Genomic DNA, 6065 nt, shown 5'->3' with positions numbered 1-6065 from the left:
TGATAGCAATTGACTGAAACAGGACATTGATACTTTAGCAGAATGGACAGACAGTCAGGATGATAGTAATTGACTGAAACAGGACATGGATAGTTTCGCAGAATGGACAGTCAGTCAGGATGATAGTAATTGACTGAAACAGGACATTGATAGTTTAGCAGAATGGACAGACAGTCAGGATGACAGTAATTGACTGAAACAGGACATTGATAGTTTAGCAGAATGGATAGACAGTCAGGATGATAGTAATTGACTGAAACAGGACATGGATAGTTTCGCAGAATGGACAGACAGTCAGGATGATAGTAATTGACTGAAACAGGACATGGATAGTTTCGCAGAATGGACAGACAGTCAGGATGATAGTAATTGACTGAAACAGGACATGGATAATTTAGCAGAATGGACAGACTGTCAGGATGACAGTAATTGACTGAAACAGCACATTGATAGGTTAGCAGAATGGACAGACAGTCAGGATGATAGTAATTGACTGAAACAGGACATTGATAGTTTAGCAGAATGGACAGACAGTCAGAATGATAGTAATTGACTGAAACAGGACATGGATAGTTTAGCAGAATGGACAGACAGTCAGAATGATAGTAATTGACTGAAACAGGGCATGGATAGTTTAGCAGAATGGATAGACAGTCAGGATGATAGTAATTGACTGAAACAGGACATTGATAGTTTAGCAGAATGGACAGACAGTCAGAATGATAGTAATTGACTGAAACAGGACATGGATAGTTTAGCAGAATGGACAGACAGTCAGAATGATAGTAATTGACTGAAACAGGACATGGATAGTTTAGCAGAATGGACAGACAGTCAGAATGATAGTAATTGACTGAAACAGGACATGGATAGTTTAGCAGAATGGACAGACTGTCAGGATGATAGTAAATGACTGAAACAGGACATGGATAGTTTAGCAGAATGGATAGACAGTCAGGATGATAGTAATTGACTGAAACAGGACATGGATAGTTTCGCAGAATGGACAGACAGTCAGGATGATAGTAATTGACTGAAACAGGACATGGATAGTTTCGCAGAATGGACAGACAGTCAGGATGATAGTAATTGACTGAAACAGGACATAGATAATTATAATGGAGAGAGGATCAGCATGATAATAATTGACTGAAACAGGACATAGATAATTAGAATGGACAGAGGAGCAGGCTGATAGCAATTGACTGAAACAGGACATTGATAATTTCGCAGAATGGACAGACAGTCAGGATGATAGAAATTGACTGAAACAGTACATTGACAGTTTAGCAGAATGGACAGACAGTCAGGATGATAGTAATTGACTGAAACAGGACATTGATAGTTCAGCTGAATGGACAGACAGTCAGGATGATAGTAATTGACTGAAACAGGACATTGATAGTTTAGCAGAATGGACAGACAGTCAGGATGATAGTAATTGACTGAAACAGGACATTGATAGTTTAGCAGAATGGATAGACAGTCAGGATGATAGTAATTGACTGAAACAGGACATGGATAGTTTCGCAGAATGGACAGACAGTCAGGATGATAGTAATTGACTGAAACAGGACATGGATAGTTTCGCAGAATGGACAGACAGTCAGGATGATAATAATTGACTGAAACAGGACATGGATAATTTAGCAGAATGGACAGACTGTCAGGATGACAGTAATTGACTGAAACAGCACATTGATAGGTTAGCAGAATGGACAGACAGTCAGGATGATAGTAATTGACTGAAACAGGACATTGATAGTTTAGCAGAATGGACAGACAGTCAGAATGATAGTAATTGACTGAAACAGGACATGGATAGTTTAGCAGAATGGACAGACAGTCAGAATGATAGTAATTGACTGAAACAGGGCATGGATAGTTTAGCAGAATGGATAGACAGTCAGGATGATAGTAATTGACTGAAACAGGACATTGATAGTTTAGCAGAATGGACAGACAGTCAGGATGATAGTAATTGACTGAAACAGGACATTGACAGTTTAGCAGAATGGACAGAGAGTCAGGATGATAGTAATTGACTGAAACAGGACATAGATAATTATAATGGAGAGAGGATCAGCATGATAATAATTGACTGAAACAGGACATAGATAATTAGAATGGACAGAGGAGCAGGCTGATAGCAATTGACTGAAACAGGACATTGATAATTTCGCAGAATGGACAGACAGTCAGGATGATAGAAATTGACTGAAACAGGACATTGACAGTTTAGCAGAATGGACAGACAGTCAGGATGATAGTAATTGACTGAAACAGGACATTGATAGTTCAGCTGAATGGACAGACAGTCAGGATGATAGTAATTGACTGAAACAGGACATTGATAGTTTAGCAGAATGGACAGACAGTCAGGATGATAGTAATTGACTGAAACAGGACATTGATAGTTTAGCAGAATGGATAGACAGTCAGGATGATAGTAATTGACTGAAACAGGACATGGATAGTTTCGCAGAATGGACAGACAGTCAGGATGATAGTAATTGACTGAAACAGGACATGGATAGTTTCGCAGAATGGACAGACAGTCAGGATGATAGTAATTGACTGAAACAGGACATGGATAATTTTGCAGAATGGACAGACTGTCAGGATGACAGTAATTGACTGAAACAGCACATTGATAGGTTAGCAGAATGGACAGACAGTCAGGATGATAGTAATTGACTGAAACAGGACATTGATAGTTTAGCAGAATGGACAGACAGTCAGAATGATAGTAATTGACTGAAACAGGACATGGATAGTTTAGCAGAATGGACAGACAGTCAGAATGATAGTAATTGACTGAAACAGGGCATGGATAGTTTAGCAGAATGGATAGACAGTCAGGATGATAGTAATTGACTGAAACAGGACATTGATAGTTTAGCAGAATGGACAGACAGTCAGGATGATAGTAATTGACTGAAACAGGACATTGACAGTTTAGCAGAATGGACAGAGAGTCAGGATGATAGTAATTGACTGAAACAGGACATAGATAATTATAATGGAGAGAGGATCAGCATGATAATAATTGACTGAAACAGGACATAGATAATTAGAATGGACAGAGGATCAGGCTGATAGCAATTGACTGAAACAGGACATTGATAATTTCGCAGAATGGACAGACAGTCAGGATGATAGTAATTGACTGAAACAGGACATTGACAGTGTAGCAGAATGGACAGACAGTCAGGATGATAGTAATTGACTGAAACAGGACATTGATAGTTCAGCTGAATGGACAGACAGTCAGGATGATAGTAATTGACTGAAACAGGACATTGATAGTTTAGCAGAATGGACAGACAGTCAGGATGATAGTAATTGACTGAAACAGGACATTGATATTTTAGCAGAATAGACAGACAGTCAGTATGATAGTAATTGACTGAAGCAGGACTTTGTTAGGTTAGCAGAATGGATAGACAGTCAGGATGATAGTAATTGACTGAAACAGGACATGGATAGGTTAGCAGCATGGATAGACAGTCAGGATGATAGTAATTGACTGAACAGGACATGGATAATTTAGCAGAATGGACAGACTGTCAGGATGATAGTAATTGACTGAAACAGGACATTAATAGGTTAGCAGAATGGACAGATAGTCAGGATGATAGTAATTGACTGAAACAGGACATGGATAATTTAGCAGAATGGACAGACTGTCAGGATGACAGTAATTGACTGAAACAGCACATTGACAGTTTAGCAGAATGGACGGACAGTCAAGATGATAGTAATTGACTGAAACAGGACATTGATAGTTTAGCAGAATGGACAGACAGTCAGAATGATAGTAATTGACTGAAACAGGACATTGATAGTTTAGCAGAATGGACAGACTGTCAGGATGATAGTAAATGACTGAAACAGGACATGGATAGTTTAGCAGAATGGACAGAGAGTCAGGATGATAGTAATTGACTGAAACAGGACACAGATAATTAGAATGGAGAGAGGATCAGCATGATAGTAATTGACTGAAACAGGACATAGATAATTAGAATGGACAGAGGATCAGGATGATAGTAATTGACTGAAACAGGACATTGATAGTTTAGCAGAATGGATAGACAGTCAGGATGATAGTAATTGACTGAAACAGGACATGGATAGTTTCGCAGAATGGACAGTCAGTCAGGATGATAGTAAATGACTGAAACAGGACATTGATAGTTTAGCAGAATGGATAGACAGTCAGGATGATAGTAATTGACTGAAATAGGACATTGATAGTTTAGCAGAATGGACAGACAGTCAGGATGACAGTAATTGACTGAAACAGCACATTGATATGTTAGCAGAATGGACAGATAGTCAGGATGATAGTTATTGTCTGAAATAGGACATTGACAGTTTAGCAGAATCGACAGACAGTCAAGATGATAGTAATTGACTGAAACAGGACATGGATAGTTTAGCAGAATGGACAGACAGTCAGAATGATAGTAATTGACTGAAACAGGACATGGATAGTTTAGCAGAATGGATAGACAGTCAGGATGATAGTAATTGTCTGAAACAGGACATTGATAGTTTAGCAGAATGGACAGACTGCAGGATGATAGTAAATGACTGAAACAGGACATGGATAGTTTAGCAGAATGGACAGAGAGGCAGGATGATAGCAATTGACTGAAACAGGACATAGATAATTAGAATGGACAGAGGATCAGGATGATAGCAATTGAATGAAACAGGACATTGTTAGTTTAGCAGAATGGACATCCAGTCAGGATGATAGTAATTGACTGAAACAGGACATTAATAGGTTAGCAGAATGGACAGACAGTCAGGATGATAGTAATTGACTGAAACAGGATATTGTTAATTTAGCAGAATGGACAGACAGTCAGGATGATAGTAATTGACTGAAACAGGACATGGATAGTTTAGCAGAATGGACAGAGAGTCAGGATGATAGTAAATGACTGAAACAGGACTTGGATAGTTTAGCAGAATGGAGAGACATTCAGGATGATAGTAATTGACTAAAACAGGACATTGATAGTTTAGCAGAATGGACAGACAGTCAGGATGATAGTAATTGACTGAAACAGGACATGGATAGTTTAGCAGAAAAGGAAGACAGTCAGGATGATAGTAATTGACTGAAACAGGGCATTGATAGTTTAGCAGAAAAGGAAGACAGTCAGGATGACAGTAATTGACTGAAGCAGGACATGGGTAGTATAGCAGAATGGATAGACAGTCAGGATGATAGTAATTGACTGAAACAGGACATTGATAGTTTAGCAGAATGGACAGAGAGTCAGGATGATAGTAAATGACTGAAACAGGTCATTGAAAGTTTAGCAGAATGGATAGACAGTCAGGATGATAGTAATTGACTGAAACAGGACATTGATAATTTAGCAGAATGGACAGACAGTCAGGATGATAGTAATTGACTGAAACAGGACATGGATAGTTTAGCAGAATGGATAGACAGTCAGGATGATAGTAATTGACTGAAACAGGACATTGATAATTTAGCAGAATGGACAGACAGTCAGGATGATAGTAATTGACTGAAACAGGACATGGATAGTTTAGCAGAATTGACAGACAGTCAGGATGATAGTAAATGACTGAAACTGGACATGGATAGTTTAGCAGAATGGACAGACAGTCAGGTTGATAGTAAATGACTGAAACAGTACATTGATAGGTTAGCAGATTAGACAGAGAGTCAGGATGATAGTAATTGACTGAAACAGGACATTGACAGTTTAGCAGAATGGACAGACAGTCAGGATGATAGTAATTGACTGAAACAGGACATTGATATTTCAGCAGAATGGACAGACAGTCAGGCTGATAGTAATTGACTGAAACAGGACATTGATAGTTTAGCGGAATGGACAGACAGTCAGGATGTTAGTAATTGACTGAAACAGGACATTGATATTTTAGCAGATTAGACAGACAGTCAGTATGATAGTAATTGACTGAAGCAGGACTTTGTTAGGTTAGCAGAATGGATAGACAGTCAGTATGATAATAATTGACTGAAACAGGACATTGATAGGTTAGCAGAA

This window comes from Heterodontus francisci, unplaced genomic scaffold (assembly GCF_036365525.1).
Source record: "Heterodontus francisci isolate sHetFra1 unplaced genomic scaffold, sHetFra1.hap1 HAP1_SCAFFOLD_146, whole genome shotgun sequence".
In the NCBI taxonomy this organism is placed as follows: domain Eukaryota; kingdom Metazoa; phylum Chordata; class Chondrichthyes; order Heterodontiformes; family Heterodontidae; genus Heterodontus; species Heterodontus francisci.
Note: the sequence above shows the minus strand (reverse complement) of the source record.